Genomic DNA, 22,760 nt, shown 5'->3' on the forward strand with positions numbered 1-22,760 from the left:
GGATATTTCCTGGCCATTTAGCAGGACAAAGCACACAAGAGCAAAGTAAATGTAAAATGTTAGTGTTCTTGTTTTGTAGAACCATTCTGTACCCATACAGAGTTCTTCTCCACGTGGTTTGATTTCAGCAGTCTAAGGGCACAGCATGCACGGCAGTGGAGAATCAGACTGTGTCATTTTAATATGGAGTTGTAGCTGTGTTTCATTTCAGTAATATTTCACAGGAGGCTTCTATGACTGACAGGCACTGAATAAATAAAATATATGATCATTTCAAAAGCATAAACTGTAGGTTGCTTTCTTGTGCTGACTACGACATCTGCTACTGGCATTCTTCCTCAGCCATAAATACAATGAATCAATGAAGCTGCTGGACATGGTAGTTTTAAAACCAGCATATAAACTAAACATGTAAAAGAGTTATATAAAACATAAGATAGAGTACGCATATATATATATACATACATATATATCTGCCACTCACTGTCACATATCCACATGCTACAAAATACCAATTTCTTCCTTCTTAATCATATACTTTTACCAAATGTAAAAATAAATCACCAGTAAAAATAAATCAAGTGGCTCAGTTGCTCACATGCTGTGGACTGTGATATGCCCTGCTTGTCAGTAGGTGTCATGCAACACCACAGTTTTCAAACACCTGGCTTGCATTAAAGTGTCCCTTAAACAGGATATTCACCTCCAAATGGATTTGGTTGGTTTTTTTAAGGTCACAAATATTCTCATGTGGGTGATGAACAAGTGTAATGTGAGCATCCGCTAGTGAGGAACTGCACCTAATTCCTGTATCTCTTTGGATGCTCAGTGGTCGTGTTTGGAGAGGCAGCAGCCACCACAGCAGTGAGCTGTGCAGGCAGGGCAGCAGAGAACAGAGCTCTTGCTGGAGACTCTGAGCACAAAAGCACTAATACCTACTCACCTCTGTATTACCTTTTCTTTCTCCTTTTCTCCCTGTACCCCCAATAATCCAATAAAAACTCTTTTGTTTCTGTCATAGCTGCAAACACAACTCGATAATGTCATCATACAGATCAGCCAGCTCATTTTTTTTCTCTAATCCAATCAATAAAACGACCGTGCTGTGCTCCCTGCTCCAATTTAAAATCAAAGATGATAGCCTGAAAGAAGTAAATCCCAGTCCACTGCTGAACAGACCTTGGGGTATCATTTTGTTTGGTTGCTGTTTTCACAGCTTGGTCATACGCACATTGAACATACAAATGTGGCGATGAAACTGAATGAAGTGGGGAGCAAAATGTAAGTTGAGTTTGAGAGATTTGGGGCTGACTGGAGCCCTCAAAGAGCTCATCAGATGCCCTGGCCATGAATTATGTAGGTATCTGCATGCCTGATAGGAAGGAGGAGGGTTCAGCCACATGCCTGACATCACAGGTGCCAGTGACATGATGGACCTCAGGGATTTACATTCTGTGCCCCAAATCTCAGATCAATCCACAGCCCTGAGAGGTTCAGACTGCCTTGAGACAAGGCGTTAGATGTAGCGGTTGAGACCAGACAGGTATTTCCATTCCAGCTCCCTCTGGCTAATTCCTGATAACACTTTGAATGTCTATTGATCAGCGAGAATTTTTTCTATTTGCTCCTGCAATTGAAAACTCGTTTGATTTGCTGGCATGAAACCACCATCAGTTTTTAATATGAAGAGAATGAATTTTTGTTTTCAATATCTATAAAGAAGAAAATGGTTGCATTTTTTTTTTTTTTTTTTATTTTGGTTAAAAACAGCTTTAGTGCCAAAGCAGCTGGGAGAAGCAAGTCTGAATTTGTCAGACAGATAGATAGCCCATGTTGTAGAGAAGTGTCTTGGAGTGTTCCGGTTAAAATTGGTTTTGATTTGCCAGAGTTAAGAGCTGTTGAGAATTGCACATGCGGTAAATGTTTGAACAGCGATAATGCTGAGCTGGGAACTGGCAGAAGCTCGTTGCCGCTGCCGCAGTCTGGCCAAGTTTGCTGAGCCGTGGGATGTCGGAGGCCCCTGGGGGCTGTAAACCAAAGGGGCCAGGTGAAGGGATCCTGAACACTAAATGAAGCGAACTGAAGCCAAAAAAGTGACAAAGTCCCTGTGGGGTTCCGATCTCTCAGACCTCTGCTAAATCCAGCCCTGAGAAAGGGTGAATGTTGTGCGTGGTTTTCTTTCCCTCTCCTGTACAAAGTCACTCTCACTGGAGGAGATGCCATGATTGTGTCACCGGTAAGGCAGCAAAGTACTCTGACAGTATATTGATTTTGCACAATGTAAGATGCTTCATGGAAAGGGAGAGATTTACTGTGTGACTGATAGACAGAAAGGCAGGTAGCTGTGTAATCAGAGAAAATGGAGTCTACTAACAGCATCTTATTTATGGTTGTTTATTGTGAAAACACAGAGCACCCAAGAAGAACTGTTATTTTCTCTTTAAAAGCTCTTGGAACAGCTTCCCAGCACCAAATGCAATATTGCAGTTAGGGAACTATTGGTTTAAGTAACTTGGACCAATGTTTTGGTAACAGATATGTGTTACTAATAGCAAATGTATTGATTTATTGTTTGAATTGTGGCCAAATCTAGTCAGAACCTCTGGGGTAACTGTAAACTGTGCAAAGCCTTGGCTGTACACCACCATCAGAACATCACCCCCTTACCCAGAGACAGTATAATGCCCTATTTATGTCATTGTTTCTGCTCCCCGTATACTGCCATGGGATATCCATCTATAGGTCCAACTATATGTGGTAGTGAGGAGATAGAAGACACAGATCGTGGTAATACAGTTGTCTATAAGATTGCCAACAAAATCTATAAATTGAGAAAAGGATGCAAATGTGGAGCATTCAAACTGCTGGAGTATACAGAGATGGAAAGATCTGTGTGTGTGAGAGAGTGAAATGCAGAACTTAATTCATGTGATATATTCAAATATATGTCTGACAGATACACAGCTTCCAGACATATGACAAGGAGCAGAAATAGAAGGGTGGGTATGCATTTGCATGAATATCCAGTTCTCTAAGCAAGAAAAAACACGTAATTATAGCAAATAGTTCAAAGCAGAAGAACTAATGCAAGCTGTTTTCCTATGGATTTGAGTCCTGGCTTGACTATACAACATATAATAATGTGTGAGCTCCAAATGACTGTTTCCTGTGTCTGGGAACTTGACAGGGTTTTCTAAGAAAGGGTTGTACAAAGCTTGTGCTGCAACTTTTCCTTCAGTGGCGATGACAGCACAGCTCTTTCCTCTACTTGGCTGCCGATTTTCATTAAATCTGTAGGGATTCAGTACCTCTGAGACTGTCAAATATGGTTGAAATTAGTCAAGAGATTGAAAATTTATTAGTAACACATATACGTATATACACGCACACACATGCAGTGTGTGCTTTCAGAAGCATGGGCTCATAGGAAGACAAAGTAAGAAAAATATGTTAGAAAGCTCTAAGCTGCTCATTCCCACTGTGAAGCAAACCAGCAGAATGTAGTTTATTAAGATATTTGTCAGTGTGTTCTTAATTTAAAATATGATTCTTTCTATAGGAGAAAAAAAGGAGGTACACCTCTCAAGCTGAACAAGAGGCAAATGCATAGCTGTTCATAGATTTTAAAGCTGAAGGACAATTACACTCACGTAGTATCATGTCCCATGTTGGTTAAACATAGAGACTATTGCTAGCATAAGAGCTCATGGCTGTAAAATAATCTTCTAAAATTATACCAAAAGTTGAAAAAACCTACCTAGTGAGCAGAGGATTTAATTCCTGGATCTGCATTTTAATAGAAGTAGAATTAAATAGTGATCTCATTTTAAGGCATAGTTTAATACAAGATTGCCAGGTGGGACCAGACTCTCTTCAGTGGTGCCCAACAACAGGATGAGGGGCAACGGGCACAAACTCAAACAGGAGGTTCCATCTAAATATAAGGAGAAACTTCTTTACTCTGAGGGTGCCCAAGCACTGGAACAGGCTGCCCAGAGAGGCTGTGGAGTCTCCTTCTCTGGGGACATTCAAAACCCACCTGGACACATTCCTGTGTGATCTACTCTGGTGAACATGCTTTAGCAAGTGAGTTGGACTGGATGATCTCCAGAGGTCCCTTCCAACCCCAATCATTTTGTGATTCTGTGTGATTCTGTGAGGATATTTGCACAGTGATATGTGACTAAAAAAAACTTGGACTCTACAACCCAAGACATTCTCCATCCTCATGAGGTTCTAAAAGGACTTTATTCAGCAGTTCAGAGGCTGGACATTTGGGCCTGAGCTCTTTACTAAGTTGGAAATGCAATGTGCCACAGGGTAGGTCTGCAGTGCCAAACCTCATTCAGCAGTGAAGGAGGATCACAGTATCACAGTATATTTGGGATTGGAAGGGACCTCAAAAGATCATCTAGTCTAATCCCCCTCCTGGAGCAGGAACGCCTAGGTGAGGTCACACAGGAACACGTCCAGGTGGGTTTTGAATGTCTCCAGAGAAGGAGACTCCACAGCCTCTCTGGGCAGCCTGTTCCAGTGTCTGTCACCCTCACTGAGAAGAAGTTTCTTCTCAAATTTAAGTGGAACCTTTTGTGTTCCAGCTTGTCCTATCATTGTTTGCCACCGAGAGAAGCCTGGCTCCATCCTCATGGCACTCACCCTTTATATATTTATAAACATTAATAAGGTCACCCCTCAGTCTCCTCTTCTCCAAACTAAAGAGACCCAGCTCCCTCAGCCTTTCTTCATAAGGGAGGTGCTCCACTCCCTTAATCATCTTTGTGGCGATCTACCCAGGAGTAAAGGGGAGCTGAGGCCCCTTCTCCTATGCCTCACACCAAGTGGCACACCATACAAGCCCCCAAGTGATGTGGTTGCAGCACCATCACTGCCCCCACTTAGCCTGGCACCATGTCAGCTCCTGCCTAAAATCCATCCTGTTAGCAAGAAACACAGTGTTCTGTCCCATCTCGTTACTTCACCATTTTCTTCACTCATGCTCTATTTACTGGGCTTGTAAAATGTGTATAGCCTACAAGTGGCAAAAAGAGTTTGACTAAAAATATAATTAAGGGAATTCTGTACAACACAGATGTGGAAACTATGGAAGGCGTCAGCCGTACTGATGATGCTGTTGGACATGCATAATTGAATGTCACTAAACCGCCCAACAGCATTCCATGTTACGTGGGTTTGATTTCTTTTTCCACAATACTGCTGAACAGATTGGTGGGAGTCTGAGGGGAAGAAAACAGAGAGAATTATATTCTGATTTGCACCCTGGATGCTGAGCTTCACCTTCCACCAGCCCTCCAGCCTGAGATCGTTTCAATGTGTAGGTGTAGGAGAAATCTCATTTCTAATGTGGCATATAGGCTGTATTTCAAACTCTCTTTATGTTTATCAGTAGCATAAATCTCTTTTCTTACAGTGCAGAACATCTCTTGGAGGCAGGAACTCATTGACCACATGCTGCAGCAGTTGGAGAGGCATGCCTACTAATTACTGGCACTCTGCAGCACTTACATCAACATTTGCTGTTGCAAGTAATAATAATGAGCCACAGCATGGGTCGGATCACACAAGCAATAGCTTCCTTCCTACTTATTGTTTTTTACTCTACTTTTTTCTTTTAGCTTTCCAGCTTTGCACCCAGATCACTCCCCTCATCCCTGGACCATGAACAGGCGCTGGGTTGGACAAAAATTCCAAGTGGGAACAAAAGAAAATGAAGGCACTAACCCTGTCTGGAAATTTGTCTGAGACACAGATTTTCCCTGAGTCACTCTCACATATTTCAAAAAGTATATTTGGGTTAATATCCCACAAAGTATGGCAGGCCTGGCTGTGACATCATGGGCTGGTGTTATAGAACAATTTTTCTCTATAAATTGAACATAAAGCCTTTGTAGATTATAGGTAAAGAAAACTAGTTCTGAGGTGTTAGCCATCTTCATTCAGACTAAAAAAACATCATGGGAACCGATGGTGCACAGAGTTACCAGACTGAGTCAGTGAGGTCTGTTTAAATCAGTGAGAACTCAATGCTTTAACACACATGGGAACGTTAGGAGAACCGAGGTTTTATATGGTTAGCTCTTGGTGGTGGCCTCCTGTTCATCTCTTACATCTCTACCAGTTCCTCATAAGCAGGTACTATCACCAAGGCTGGACAACTTGCAGACAGCTGCGGTGGATGCTTCGGGATGCCGCACCAGCTCTCACCATCCTGTAACAGACATTTCCCTCCAGATGTTTCATAGGTTCTTTCACACCGACTGATGTCCTTGGTCTGAGAGCTATTGCTAATGTGCTGGAATCACTCACGTTTTGCTCTGGTTTGTGACGGTGACACCCTGTCTGAGGCAGGGGATTGCACCAGCACTAAGAACAGAGCACGGTGGGTGTCTTCCTCCTTGTCTGTGAATTGTTCCTGTCCCAGGTCACCTTTCTATCCAAGTGATCTCAGAGAAGTCAGCTTTCTCTGTATGCCACCATGAGCAATTGCCTATCCAAAGCCCAGGCAGCATCAGCTCAAGAACTCACTGCCTCTGTGCAGTACATAAGGAATTAGATGTAACGTCAGAAATTCTGGCTCATGTCATTTTCTTGAGTTGGGCTATATGAAGGGTGAGCCCATACCCTGGATCCTCCCTCACCAAAAGTTACTCCCTTGTTGCCTTTCTACCTGGTAGAAGAAATCACCTTCTTCTTTTCATCCACAGGCTCCCATAGTCCCTCCTTACCCAAATTAACATACCCTAGCAGCCTGGAGACTCACCGAGATGCTTTCAGCAACACGTGCTTGGCTCCTGCACCCACTCCCTGGAGAGCACTTGCATGGCAGGGTACAAAATGAAGCAAAGTACACACATGCAACATGGGAAGCCTGAAGTTTGACTGCTTTATTTTCTAGACTCACATATTTTTCTTTCTTATTTTGATTAATACTTAAAAAAATACTACTAGTACTGAAATAATTGCTGGTATCTTGATTAGCAACTCCTGTTTTCAAGCTTAAGAAGCTAACGTTGGTCATAACACATCAGCCTGAAGGGGCATGTTGTCCAATGTCCTATTTCTGAGAGAAAACAAGGGAAGAGCACAGCCACATATGTGGCTGCCGCCACCAAATCTCCTCCCTGCCTCCGACAGCTCCAGGACTATACAGGCTGTGCAGGCAGGTTTTCTATGGATGATGATGTGAATATGCTCTCTATTTTCAGTCAGCCAGCACATATAAGAAGCTTCTAGGATTTTAGTCTACTCAAGTAAGAGGCAAAAAGATTTTTATACATTATTTTTTTCTATATTTAAAGAGGAAAGCATGGTTTATTTTCCCTAATGTATTCCTATTTTCCTCTCATTCTCAAGGTTTTCCATGCTGGAAAAGTAGATATACCTGTGAGTTAAACTCATCTTTTTAGTTGAAACTGATACGAGGACTTACTGAAAAAAAAAAAAAAAAAAAGGCAAAATTATGTCTGAGTTGAGTCTGATTTTTTCAAAATAAAAATCCATATTGATGAATATTTGTTAGATCAGAACATGGATGGTCAAACTACCAGGTAAACAGTGTTAGTTTGCTAGCTGTTTTCCCAAACCAGAGACAAGATTTTTTAATAGTGCCAAAGATGAGTGTCACTAAGTGCCAAAGAAAGTCTGTACAATGCACAACAGGAACTTCTAGTGGTCCTACCAAGTCTAGAAATCATGCTACATGCTCTGAGTGTCCTTTCTGGTGCTTATGTATTGATCTGCTACATACATGTGTGCTATAGCATAGCTAAGTTGCCTAATTTGAAGTATTACTCATTCTTCAAGTCCCACTGATCTCGGTATTTAGGTTTCTGGGGAAAAAACAAACAAACAAAAAGAACAAAAAACAAAACAAGAAAAAGCTTTGGCTATTTTCTCTGGAGTCTAGATGTGGAGGCAGAAAAATAGATACTCAAATCCTGGCACCAGATGTCTGATGGTGTGTTTGGAGAATTAGTAAGACTGGATAGACAAGAAAAATGGAGAGGAAGGCTTCACCCACTATAATAGGAGTGTATCTGCAAGCAATTATTATGTCATCATAATTTCACAAACACCACATATTAACCAGTACACAAATTTCCCTAAGTGCTAAATGAAATGTTAACCATTATATTCCAAATGCTTTATCACAAGAGACATTTTGTGACATCAGAAACTAGTTTTCCTTCCACTCAATTATGTCTATTAACTGGTAATGTATACTGAATCCCTGCCATGCGTTTCGTAACGCGGATCCTCATTAACTGAGCAAACAGAAATACAGCCTCATTGGCAAGGCGACTCAAGTGACCAGAAAGCAGAGATCCCTTTGGCCAGGGATCATCTGTCACCTGTCCCCGTGCAAGGGTATGAACTTCACAGGTAATTAATGGGTACTGGGGGTGAGCGGGACCACAGATGGAGCCCAGAGCAAGCACCGCGTTTCCACAAAAGCCCACAGCTATGGCAAGGTGCAAGACTTTGCTTTATAGGAAGCATTTTATGGCATCAGGTGGATTTCAATCCCCCTAAAACCTGAAGCAATTTGTAAAACAAAATGATATAAAAACAAAAAGTGCAGAGCACACAAACACATAACGTGCTTTTGTTTTCTCCAATGCAGCAGTGCAAAGTTAGTCAATTATCCTTCCCTTGGAAGACTTGAATTATAAATTACATTTCTAGATCTCTATAGAAGGATAGTTCTCACACTGCTATGTTTTTGGGCCTGATGCTTATTAACTTTGACCTCGTGTAAAAAATGCCATCAAACCAAGGACACACTTCAGAAAAAACATTTCAGCATGTGCTTAGGTTTAAATGCTGCAATGAATTTGTTGGGAGTGAACCTCATATTTAAATACTTTGCAAAGCAGGCGTGTCATTATGAGTTGAAAAGCAGCCCTGGACTTAAACTGTTCTGACTCCAGAGCGGTGTCATCTGCTTTGCTTCACTCTGGAGAGACTGGAACAGCCAAGCGGGGAGCACAGCTGTGCAGAAACAGCCTCAGCCCCAAAATCCACCAGCTTCAGTTCTGCTGGCCTCTCTGCCCAGTTCAGTATAATTGCATAAGCACAGCTTGAGTCTCTTCTCACTTCTGGAAGTGTAAATCACAAGTAAATCCTCTGAGGAGGAGGCTGAATAGTGGAAAGAGGGGGAGAGTTGGGCCAGCTCTTCTGTTCATAGGTACTCTGTAAAAATCACACCAGTACTGGAAAAAAAATCCACAGGAAAAAAAAAGGGAAAAAGGTTTCTGTAAAACTCTCAGACACAACAGCTCAGAATTTCCCACTGTGCTTCTGTCATCACCTTCTGATCTTACCTTATCTTTGCAGTTTATCTAATTCTTCCTGAGTTTTCTGAGCCTAGTTCTCCCCCGACAATACCTTAGTGTAAATCTACAAACTGCTTTACACATGATTTACACCAGCAGGAGTGGGTGAGTGAAAAAATGGCCCCAGTGGCCTTTGCCTTCCCACCACCATGCATCCTTAACTCACAAAGACTAAGGATCACACCCAGCAGCTTGTCCCTTATGGGTTGGGTTGTACAGGCATGGAGTCCATTATGGGATTTATTAACGGAGAAGGTGGTGATGGCAGTGCTGTTCTTACCACAATTTGCATAAAATCTGTGCAGAAAGAGGCAGAAAAATTGTGAACATCTGGCTATATCTGTAGCCGGTACAGAATTCCATTACCATGTTGGCACAAGCCCGTGAGCACGGCACTGCTAAATAATTCATTAAATTAGAAGAAGTTGCACGTGGAAGATGTACACTAATTTAACACAGAGGAACACTGTTCTCTATGGTAGAACAAGCTTTACAAGAACAGAATATTCACCACCTGATGTCGAACCAAAGCCTAGAAGGATTCTGTTCTTCCTCCAGCAAATTTAGTATGAGATAAAAGCTCTGAGGAGACTCATTGCCCAGTCCTATGGATGCTCATTCTGCGTTATTGGGAACAAGGACAGCTGTTTCCCATCCCTGTGACAGTCGTGTCACTGGGCTGCCCACATGCCATAAAGAAAGAGAATGCGATATAAGCAGGACTAACACCAAGTGCATCACTGGGTGTATCAGCTCACCCAGCATCACTCTATAGATGAAGCTGATGGAGAACTCTCAGCCAGGAAAGACAAGCGGCTTCTGCTGCCTTTGAATGCTTCCATTGCACAGGTCTACGTGTCTCCCAGCCACCAGGCAAGAGCCACAAGGCCAGAACAGTGAAATGTGAGCAGGAGGCTCAGTGGGACACACAGAGCTCCCCAGGGCCAGGCCCAGACCCCAGGAGCCCAGGCTGAGGTCCTTGAGTGTCCCACAGGAGCTGGGAGCAAGTCCCAGGTCTGGGACTCCCACTGACATCCAGCACATCTCCACATTCAGGAGAGGCATTTCCTTGCCATGCACCGCAAGATGCTTTGGCACCCCTGGTGTCTGTAAGTGATTCAGGTACGCACAGGACTAAGCTATAGAAGAACCTGTTTAAGCAGCAATGAGAGCATAACCAGAAATCAGCCTCAGCTGGAGAACCCAGACAGAAACCACACAAGTGTTGGTCCCTTATTCATGATTAATTCAACCATCTCTAATTTGCCTAACATACAGAATTTGCATTTACTCTGAATTTTGTATATTAGCTTCCATACAGAATGACACTAGCTCCCTGCAAAACCCATTTTCTCATCTCTTTGTAAGCTAAATATTTCCAGCCTTTTTTTTCTCTCTCTTTTTTCCACTTTATTTTTAAGGTAATGAAATCAAGTGCAGTTCCTCTCTATTGTTTTGCAAACAGCTGCTGAGTAAAAGAGCAAAACCGAGTCAGATCTCCGTGTCACCTGAACGGATGCCGTTCTCAGAGAGGACAGTGCTTTCATCTTAATTGCTAGCTAGTAACGAAAGTGTTGGAGTTCAGCACTTCAATATAAATCAATAATGGAAAAAAATTGTAACAATTTACTAGGAAAGAAAATATCTTTTATTGTGGATATTTTATAATACTGCAAAGGTAGGAGAATTACATAGCCTACTTGCTCTGCTAACACAATATTTATAAATCTCTATTATGCCAGTTTCAATAATTTTGAACTTTTTCTTCTACTCCCGAGCAATTTGCAAACAGTGTTCTATTTTCTGAAAAACACTGAAATACAGATACCTTGCAATACCCAGTACTTGTGAGTTTACAAATGAGCTGTACAAAGCACTTGTAATTTAAAACTTATTTTTTAAAAAGTATACACACCTCTGAGACTGCAGAGCTATCAGGTATCACCCTGAATAGGCATGTGATTCATTGCAATGCATTTAACGCTAGGCTTTTCATTATTTAGCATAAAACCTGGCCGGTGTGGCTGGCCTCGCTCCAATGGGTGCTACAGTTCCCAGACTCACTCCTCCGTAATCGCGTAGCTTGATCTAGTGACCACTTGGCCCAGTGCAATGATTACAATGGTAAAAAGGGTAATGGTGGTTTGAAATATTCATCCTATCCATCCTTACCTTAGAAGAGGTAGGGGGTTAAACAGAAGGTTTGTTGGGTGTGCAGAAGCAGAGGTGCCTAAAGCCATGGACACCGGTGGGTGTCACCTTTCCCAAGAGAGAACTTTCTATCACAGAGCATTAAGCTAAGAATTCCTTTTCAAAAAACAGTCTCTAATTAAATAGGATTAGTATATCTTGCCAGCAAAAATAAATCTTTCTAGCTGAAATGCCAAGACTTTATTATAAACAAAACCAGCCTTTTCCATAAGTCCATGGTGATCGAATATTTTAAATGGGCCCCCACAAGCCAGTGTGAACTGCTCACATCACCATTTGAAGCTGACATCCAAACTTCTCCAGCAGCTGGTCCCTGTATCCAATTAGTTTTCTTGACAGGGTCTGAATATTAAGTTGTTGTGGGTTTTAATTAAATATTGAAGAATTATGGTGACATGGTATGACAGCTTACTGCAAAATAATTTACAATACCCTGTTATACTGTTATTTTAAAACAATTTTCCTAGCACATTTAATCTTCTTAAAACCTGCTGCTAAATGAAATTACTGTATTTTGCTATGTATCAAATAATGATAAATGGCATCTTAGATTTACATGTGCCTTCCATATCCAAGCAGCAGAGTACTCACTCCTCCTTACCTGCTTCTTTCCTTCCCTTAAAGAGAAAAACATTGCTTTCCATCATTGAGAAGTCTTGACTTTTTTCAAACAGATCCTCAAGGGGGTCACTTATATTTTAAAAATTGGGCTCATGCTGAACATGTGCTATTGCCATCAAAGGCAGAGAAGTCAAAATGGATCTTACAAACCTGTACAAACCTTCTTTGTCCTGCAGCTCAGGTCAAAAAGTGCCAATTCATGTGTCTGATGTTTTGATGCAGTTTGTGCATTGGCTGATAAATGAATCACAAAAGCTGCCATTCAACATCAATTAGGTGTGTAATAAAATCGACTGGGCCCTGTCCTTCCTTTCAGCTGCAAAACCCCACAGAGCATGATGGAATTCCTTGGGTAGGTGCAACCCAGAGCAGGATTTACCTGGTAAGTGCCAGTTTCAGCAGGTATGGTGTCAGCCTACTTCGGAAATATCTATAGAGTGGGGCTGATGCTGCTTTTCAGGTTTTTATGCAATGCCCATCCTCTCATTAGCCAAGCAGTGATCCATTGAGCTTACCCTTCCATGTACCCTGAGATCATGTGTTTAAAATATACCTTCATGATACCAATATTTGAGTATCACTGGCTGTCTGAATGACATTAGAATTGAATTTTTGAATCAGCTTTGTTTGAACTAAACCAGAGGAGGAACATAAGATCTCTGAGCACACAGTACATTTTTCAAAGGTTAGAAAGATCTTTTTTCCAGCATGAGCAGGAAAAAATGCAGAGTTAATTTTGACAGCACAGACACTGCTGCCATTGTGCAGGCAGAAACTCGAACCTCCCATCTGTCTTGCTGGCTCAACACTCCATTAGACATTTGAAAGGGAAGAATACATACTGGAAATTCTGTTTGGAGGAATAGCTCAAGGGCAGAGTGTTAGACTGCTTTCAAAAAAAGCATTCTGGAAGCTACATTATTATTATTATTATTATTATTATTATTATTATTATTATTATTATTATTATTATTATTATTATTATTTCTGTTCTCCCATTTGTAATCTCCAGCTTCCAGGGACATAATAACACACTGCTGTTCCTCAAAACCATAAGCATGGCAGATGAAACTTGGGCCAGCATCACCAACTGTAGCAGTTAAAACCATGCAACACTGGTGCCATTTTTTAGCTTTAAGGGGTCTACAGCACGTGGATGGCTCGGCTCGCTCCCTTCTCCCCAGACCAAGAAGAACAGGGACTGCCCAGGCAACATCAGCCTTCTCCACCTCTGGAGGGAAAAGTATTTCAGCAACAGGTGGGGGGAAGGAATTAATTGTGGGTGGTGTGATCTTCTCCACCTGCAGAACCCTATTCAGCTTCTACAGTGATATTTAATACCTGCCTTTGTAGTGCAACCCTGCAGCTTGTGTGCTGCCAGCAGAGCTGGGGACACACATGTCCCTACCAGGTGCCTGGCTGAGACCCACCGCCCAGCCAGGTCATGGTGTTGAGCAGATCTCTGGTGCTTGTTAAGAAGGAGATTCCCCAGAGTCTTTGTGGACCCTACCATCATATAGTGTCTGGCCAGGCTGCCCATGGGCAAGTCCAAAAGTTTACTCTCCAGCAGGTATTCCCAGCTTAGTTTTTGAGGACTTAGTGGTGATGTGGGTAATGTGAGGGAAAGCTACCTGTGGGTTTTAACAGCCTTCCTAAGCATATGGGTCATGAGGAGTGGCAGAATTAAATTTACTGTCTAATTTGGGGTTGATAAAACAGACATTGCTTGCCACAGCAAGCAATGCCAATCTGAGCAATGCCATGCCAACCTACAGCCCCAAAATAGGCAAGGCAGAGGTACCTGTGGTCTGGTCTGAATGGCAGCGCAGAAATCCTGCTCAGTGTCAGTCTTATCTGGTATGATGTTAAGGGACACTTATCTTCTAAGGCAAAAATTATAAGCAAATCAAATAATTTCAGTCCAGCTGCAATCACAGCAGTAGAAAGATGAATCAGGACATGGGAAATAACAAAATAATGGAATTTTTAAAAAAGGAAATACAACACCTTCCTTTCATAGCCTTTCTACTGAGCCTGGTAGCCTTCCCCATGCACACAGTTCATTTTTTTCTACGTTGCTTCGAAACGTCCTCCCAGAGCAGGGTCGTTCCTCCATGGCACCCCTGCAGAGACGCCATGCGTGCTAGTGCCAGTCCTTCACGCAGCACAGGTGACATCTTCATGCTGGCACAGATGAAAGAACTTTTACTCTCCCTATGTTCCCTTAATGTATATTCTTCTTTCAAACTAAGTGACTAGGATTTCTGCCATGGAAGTGCTTTGGGGAGCCCATGTGACAAAAGCTTTAAAAGCGTAAAGGGAACTATTAGTTTTTATGAATCCCAAAAGGCTATTCTGAGAGTTGCCCAAAGGGAACACATGAGCAATACTTGAGAAAAAGAAATATTATTTTTCAATAAAGTATAAAATATTTACTATCTGCCAGTGATGGGCGCTGAATGATTTGTGGATATTACTTTGACAGCGCAGTGTTTAAAGATGCATTTCACCCTACACAGGCGATCACCAGAGCAGTATATCAAAAGCTAAAAATCTTCTGCCAGTATAGATATTGACTGTGTCTCAAAACAAATGCATGTATAACTCACCATGTATAACTTACCTTAAATTTGTGTGATTTTTAAATATGTGCCTATATACTGTATGTATTTTCTGTTGGGTGAAACTCACAGCTGATATGTTTTGTCACTCAGGAAGGAAAAATCTAGATTCTAATTTACATCACATGCAGAAAATTTAGATGCATTTCCCATTATTTACTTGTGCAGGGTGGCTGTACTCCATCCTGCCAGCTGAGAAATAAAAGCTTCCTCCATAATCAGAGCAGAGCAAAAGGTAGCTCTAGGGAGAATTCATCCTCCCTATCTTAGATCTTGCCCTCAGATGGGAGGAGGTGCTCTCTGGAGGTGTTCACCTCTCGCTATGTGTCGCAGATGAGTTGCTTAGCCTGGAGACCACAGAAAAGAAGAAACATTAATGTCTACTGGCAAATCAGATATACCAGTATTACGCATTTATTTAAAAAATATTTTCTCAAAATTGTTGATCAGCTTCCTCTTAGCTTGTAGACCTGTGCACATCCCATATCCTGGGCTGCATCAAAAGGCGCGTGGCCAGCAGGTTAAGGGAGGTGATTGTGCCCCTCTGCTCCGCTCTGGTGAGACCCCACCTGGAGTCCTGTGTCCAGCTCTGGAGCCCTCAGCACAGGACAGACATGGACCTGCTGGAGAGGGGCCAGAGGAGCCACAGAAATGGTCAGAGGGCTGAACAGCTCTGCTGTGACGACAGACTGAGGGAGTTGGGGCTGTTCAGCCTGGAGAAGAGAAGGCTCTGGGAGACCTTACTGTGGCCTTTCAGTACTTAAAAGGGGCCTGTGAGAAAGATGGGGACAGAATTCTCAGCAGAGCCTGTTATGATAGAACAAGGGGTAATTGTTTTAAATTAGAAAAGGGGAGATTCAGACTAGATATAAGAAAAAAATGTTTCACAATGAGGGTAGTGAAACACTGGCCCAGGTTGCCCAAAGAGGTTGTAGATGCCACATCCCTGGAGACGTCCCAGGCCAGGCTGGACGGGGCTCTAAGCGACCTGATCTGGTTGAAGATGTCCCTGCTCATTGCAGGGGGTTGGACTGGATGAGCTTTGAAAGTCCCTTCCAACCCCAACTATTCTACGATTCTGTGAAAACTCTCAAAACCAGTGGAGTCTTTGCTCCACTGATTTTAATCCATTTACACTCAAGCCCACTGGGCTGCATTTTTATAATATTTTCTGTCTTCCACTGATCTCAAACTGAGCTGAAAGGCTGCGGATACCATTGTTCAGTATATAAGAGGATTCAAAGTCACAAGTTTTTTAATGGTTGCAAGGCAAGCAAGGTAAATCCCTTCAGTTTCTCACTTTTTTTCCCAGAATGTTACATTTATCTTCAAACTTGTTTGAAGCAGCAAATTTAAACAAAGCCTCCACATTTGCAGCAAGGATTTTGTATAGATGTGCATCTCCAACTCTAGGCCACTCAAGCAATGTTAGTCTTCTGAGTGCATCACCCAATAGTAGTTCTGGACCACCGGAAGCCTAATTTCAAGCCTCCAGATTATACACAGGAGTAAAGCCTGGAAGATTAGGGTCCCCTAATGAAAGACCACTTCACCAAACCTGACATGTAGCCACCTCTGATATGGATTTTGATAGCAGTTAACAGCACACAGCAAGATAACCCAACTAAATTAGGACAAGAAGTGGGAAAGGAATAAAGCTGCCAACAGGAACTCCAGGGAGACTGTAAGTCGGCAGACTGCAGCTACCCGAGCTGTCACCGGGCCAAGGAGCCGGGGGATGGCTGTCAGCAGCACAGTGGTGGCTGCACTGTTGCAGGGATCTGAAGGAGCTAAAACCTGGTTTATCTCGCATTAAGCTACACAGCCACCTTATAACCATCTTGGGTGGGAGTAAAGAGCAATACCGTGGAGTCAGGTTTGCAAAAGGGCCTGATGTATCTGCTACCTGAGTGCATCCTGTGCAGCAGATGACCCAGCTAACTCTGCCTGGCTGTGTGCTCTGAAGGGAAGACTTAAAGCTCTAGAAAGTAATCTATAGCTGCTAAGGTTGCTATTGCTTTTGCAGTGCTTGCTTGCTTTATGGAGCTGTCTGGGGTCATTAGGAATTTTCTGGACTGTATGAGACTTTTAAACTCTTTGGATACCTATGAATAAACTGAGCCACATGAAATCATAGCCTAAAGGAAATTAGGAGTCTGAGTCTAATGCTGGATGCATGCCTGCAAAAAATCTATGAGTGCACCAGAAAGCTTATATGCCCTCCCTTCATACCAAATTCCTAGTGAGTCCTTTGTTGCTTTTTTATTGCTTTCTGTGGCTCAGCTTCAGCCTGTGAGCATTTTAAATGACCACAGCAGAGGCACCTGAGCTAGCAGGGCTAGAAAGCATCAGTCTCAACCTCTTAAACATGAAAAGACTTCAAACTACTCTGAAACACCCTTTTGATGGCTGCTCAGAGCAACACAGGAGCACTATCAGGAACATGAAGTTGGTTGTTTAACACCAAGAATGCAATTGTTCAGGCATCCCACGACACATGAGAATGCAGATTAATATTAATGAGAAAACTACCTTTGCCAAACTCCTCTTCAGCACTAATTTCTCAGCCAATCCATGATCTGTGAGCCTGAAACCACACATGGAGTCCATGTGAAGAGAGAGTCTGGTGTGTCACAGGGCTGGGAAGCTTGGAACCCAAACTCAGCCGCCCTGGGAGGGTCCCCTGCTCTTTGCTAGCGGAGCAGTCATTCCCCGTCAATGCTGACTTGCCGCATAAGGACTTGAACGTGGCTTCTGTACGTGGTTGGGACATACTGCATGCCCAGCAGTGACCCACTTCAGCTATTTACTGCTACATCAGTAGTGTGATATATCTGGTTTAAGGCATTCAGGTTGTACCCAAGGTTCATGCAGTGCCTAAAATAATAGACCTGACCACAAGAAATCAAATTTTTCCTCTAGGTCTGGTGTCAGCTTCACAAGGTCTATCAAATGGAGTTCACAATGTGATGCATCAATCAAATGATTCACATTTTTGGCCCAAAATACCTTAAAGCCTGCTAAAAACCCTCAATAAAATCTGTACGCAGTAACTTCGCTCTTCTGCTGGAACCAGACCTCCCTAAAACTAGGGCAAAGCTTATCTGTGGAAGAGACAGAACTGGTCAGCCTGCAACTGTGGAATGAGTTCCCTCAAGACTTAAGGTCCCTGTTTCTCTAACCTTACCTTCTCTAAAATAAACACAGAGCAACATGTGCATTTTTCAAAGAAAACAAAGACAAAGAAAACCAAAACTGATAAAGCTGTACCAAAACAAGACATTCCAAGGGCACACACTCCTCCCCAGAGGAGGAAAGAAGAGTAAACATCACATGATAGATGTTAACCACATCACTTAAGGCATCAATGCAAGGCGTTCTGACACTGTTAGGATGAACCTATGTGGACAAAAAATCTGAATACTGAGCTAATCAGCCAATTTGTTGAAGGGTCAGCTGTGATGCTTTAACTTCTCTCTTAAAAACACTTTGGAACTTGAAAGATGCAATGTTGTCTTTTTCTGTAGGGGACATCAAGGGACCTATTGACATCTAAGACTGACACAGCTACCAGGCAAATGAGTAGGAATTGTAGTAAAAATAGAAATAGGGTATGCCTGAATACATATGATGTATCTTTGGAAGTCAGCACAGCTTTCAGAAAGGTAAGACCTGCCTTGTAATTGTATGTGAGACTTTTGAAGGAGCTGACAAATGTGAGTAAAGGGGATCCAGTCAATCAGGGCTGTTTCTTTGCCGAAGAGTTTTGTGCATGAAATCTTTTTGCATGGTTTTACTGAACATCCAACAAGTTAATGGGAGAGGAAGTAGAAAACATTTCTCATACAGAAAAACTCTGATCTGAAAACAGTTGAAAGCTGCTCCCAATATCATGTACATTTGTCTTGTTCTAACAGTCTTCATTGTACAAACACCTCTACCCATCCCTACACACAAAAGGACACCAAATTACATAAGCCTTTGATGTGACCATTTGGCATTTTATTATCTATCGATCATTTCAGCACCTTTCATTAACAGGCAATAAAGGATCATCATCAGAGTAAGAAACAAAGTTAGGAATTTTGTTGGGAATGAATCTGAATATCTCTTTTCTCAGCTTTCTTCCCACTGGGCTTTAGTGCCTCAGAAAATGGCAGTCACTCTACTTCCCTACCTCACTAACGTGGTATGAAAGACTGAGGGGTGCCTTGACTTTGCAGTAATGAGTGACAATAGACACCCTATATGCAGATAGGGCAGGAAAAAATGTGTTGTAGGAATACAGACATGGTCCGTCCTTGGATTTAGGAAAGATAAAGAACAGAATTCACTTTAAAGCAGAATGCTTTAATGAATCCCAGGTTCAGAGCAAGGTAAAGAAATGCTACCTGGAAGCATAGCAGTGTGCAATAACACAGTGACAATGGTTCTCTTTCTTTTAATGTGATCATTCATGGTTCTGCTAACATAGCCCTGTGGGCCATGTTCCTGTGAGGTAATGGAAGAAAGCCCTGGATTAAAATTTCCAGGCTCTCAGAGAAGCCAAGTCATGACTTGATACGGCTTCTATCATTCCACTACTAGCATCAGCAGCCTGAAAGGAAAAAAACTAGAGCTCTTCAAAAAGTTATTTAAGAGAGATCTGCAGGGAAACTGAAACCATGTGAGCACGGGTCTAGTTTAAGGACATCTCTGTTATCAAGGGTTAAACAATTTTCTTCCACAGTATAAGACAGACAAAACTTACCCTAATTCATTTAGCCGCGAATAGGCATCTACTATCTTTTGAGATACTTGTGAGTACCCAGGACAACCACATGAGGATGCCAAATGGGACTCCAAGTCTCCAGAGGACCCATCACTTTCCAAGGGTCACCCACAGAGAAAGAGGTACCGAGGGCATCTGCGGTGGCACAGTGAACCGCACTGCGTTTCTTAAAGCCACGGAGTGATTCAAGTTAGATTGAGCTGCTTTGCTTTTTGACCCCTGAGGATCAGAATGACGGCAGAGGCCTGCCCCATCGGTCAGCACGGGTGGGACCTTTAGCCTTTGTGCTGCCAGAAGAGAGCATTTCTGGCAGCTATGAATCACTGCCCACTGACAAGGCCCTTCAGTTCCATGGACCTGATGATCTTTTCTTTTCAAAACTGCGCTGTGAGCTACTTTTCTACACTGTAAACCAGCTGCCTTTTCTCTCAAGCCCTGTGTCTGTGTGAAAAAAATAACAAAATACATAGCTCTACTTGGGGCTATAGCAACCGTAAGATGCAGCTGCATTGCAAAGGGCAGGTTCAGAAACCAAGGAAGAATCAATGTCAAGCTGCGAACAGTGCAAGAGCAATTTCTGTTGGACAGCCTTCAGCATCGATTAGGGTTTTTTTCTATTTTTACCTGATTTATTGTGTTTTTATGTAAAGGGCTCAGAAAATCACTAGTAGATAAGTGCCCTGGAAATACAAATGTAAAAATATACTCACGTTCCTATTTTTCAAGTCACTTCTTACAAGCTGAATCTTGTGGCCACAAGAAAGGTACATTGCACAGGCTACTATGTGCATGCAAGGGAATTCGAAGTGAAGCTGGGGTCCGCTGAGAAAAGCCTGTGATAAAAAGAGAAAGGCTAAGAACCTCCTGGAAAGCTGTAAATATAATTAAAACATGGAAAGGAGAATGTCAAATGGATTAAGGTTAATGGTTCACGGACTGCCCCAGCTTGCTCATGAAGAGTATTAATGGTTTTATCAGAAAGGAGCGAAAAAAGAGACTGTGCACCAGTCTGCCTCAATTTTGAAGCAATCTGCAGAGAGCTGGCTACTGACCCCAAAGGCATTTCTCAACCAGGTCAAGAATAGCCACCTGAAGACTACAGTATATTAAGGCAAAGAGGGAAAAAAGCCTTAGAAACATGGGTCTGCAACCTGAAATCTGATTGAACCTCACCTGGTATACAGCCTGGTCCAAATGAAAATGTGGCAGGAAGCTAGGGCTGGCTTGAAATATTATCTCAGAGCATCTCTTCCAGCTCTCTCCTGCATTATCTGTCAGTGTCTTTTGATACTGCTGTTCTTCTCTCAGTGATTTCAGACACAGCTGGCGTTCCTCCAGGCAAATGCTGGCTGGGGAGCTGGGGGAGAGGCCACTGGGAAGGAAAAGCACTTGTTGTGTGTGCTGTGCATGGAGAGGAAATCCTGGTGGTGTTCGTATCATGTGGAGGGAGGTGGGAAAGGGGGGACAGGGGCCATACGCTGAGGAGCCCGATAAGAAATGGAATTCCCAAATCCGGCATGGAATGTGAAATAAGACCCCCAAACGGTAATGCTTTGAGAAATGGTTCAGAAGTGTAAAGGTTCTGGTTTCTTTGGGGAATTAGTAACACAAAAGTCAGTCTGATTTTGCTCAGCAGAAGAGAAACAATACCGAGCTGACAAGATAGCTCCAAGTACAGGAGATGACTAGTTAGATTACTCTGAACAAAGAAGGCTTCCCTGACAGCAAAGTTTCCTTTCTTGTGTCTCACATTCTTAACAGATGTTTACTGAGAGCTCTTTTTTTCAACTTGGTCTTTTCAAAAATCTAGTTCAAAGGAGTTAGGAATTCACGACCATCAACATAACAAAAGAAGTAATAAACTTATGCATATCAAGGCTAATGTGTCAAAAGCTCCAAATACCCAAACAAGCAATACAGTGATGTGCTATGATACAAATAAGGTGTTGTGATCCATCTCAATAAATTCATTTTATTCCATAGTCAAAGTATCTCCAAAAAACATACGTTCTGAAGAGACAGCTTCTCTAATAGAGAAATTATTTCCCTTATGAAGAAAGGGAAATATCTGTTTAACAGGTATTCCAAATGTTCTTTGTCAACTGGGCTTTTTTTGCTTTAGCAATACCATTCCTATCCTAGTTTTGCTTGCTGTAGTGTCATTTCTGTCATAATAAGTAAGTATATAATATTTTTTTTTGTCCATAAATGTAGCATCGCTCCTGTAAAGATAGGCAAGCCATTTTATCTGGGTTTTTCGGTTGTGGAAACAGAGACACCTTCTCCTTCATGGGGGTAAGACCAATATTTTCAAAGTGATCACTGCTAGTCCACATCCCTCTCTGATGTGAGTTCATTTATCTTGTTTATTTCTATTTCCACATTTTGGTCCAATTTCACTGCTTTATCATCACATACTAGCTTCACATCAAAGATGGCAGTAAAACATATGCTTCCTGATTTGTTACCCTCCAAAAACATTTTCTATTTTTAAAGAAGGAGTGGGGTCAAGCAAAGGCAAGGAGTTATAGTAACAGGAAGATGGATGTGTTTGCTCATCACCGTACACTTTAAAACCTGAACAGGGATTAGTAAGAATAACATCCATCTGCAACAGCCACAGAGACTAGTGCAGTTCACAGATTTTCTCAGGTTTGAGATGAGAAATCAAATTATATTTATAGACCTACTGTTGGTTGTGGCTGCCAACAGGTGAAACAGAAGACCCCATATTTTTGTTTAAGCATTACAAAAAATGACTGCTGTGTTTCAAGAAGACAATCCATCTCTCTGTTACTGTCATCCAAACTTTTGATTTCAATCTGCAAGCTCATTGGCCAGAAGTGCAACTTTTTTTCCATGCTGCACGTGTAACCATCACCATAGCAAGTGGTGTTCTGTACCACAGACTCACTTCAACTTCTGAAACATTTTGAGGCTAATGCCAAGGAACCACCTGAGAGGTACGATTTTGAGGCAGCCAGAAGATCTTTAAAGCAAGGTCCACATTCATATAAAAAAGAAGGTGCTTCTCTTGCCATATTTCGTGGAAAATCTTGTTTGTTGGAGAGCAGCCACTTGTGTCCAGGAAGTGCCATCTGCCCCATTGCCCAGCTGCCACGCACACAATTTGACCAAAAAAGTGCCAAGCATTGCTTTCTGGGTGCCAGTTGACCCCCCTCA

The 22,760-nt window shown here is 42.3% G+C and overlaps 1 long non-coding RNA gene across 1 annotated transcript in view; it reads right to left on the reverse strand.

The window, feature by feature from the left end:
• Positions 1–20,926, reverse strand: part of LOC135578692 (uncharacterized) — a 47,481-nt gene extending 26,555 nt beyond the window's left edge. The window contains exons 1-2 of the long non-coding RNA XR_010470757.1: positions 20,751–20,926; positions 20,288–20,410 (exon numbers count right to left, since the gene is read on the reverse strand). This is a non-coding gene — a long non-coding RNA (uncharacterized LOC135578692). The remainder of the gene's footprint in view (positions 1–20,287; positions 20,411–20,750) is intronic.
• Positions 20,927–22,760: the final 1,834 nt, after the last annotated feature.

Source organism: Columba livia, chromosome 2 (assembly GCF_036013475.1).
Source record: "Columba livia isolate bColLiv1 breed racing homer chromosome 2, bColLiv1.pat.W.v2, whole genome shotgun sequence".
Lineage (NCBI taxonomy): Eukaryota > Metazoa > Chordata > Aves > Columbiformes > Columbidae > Columba > Columba livia.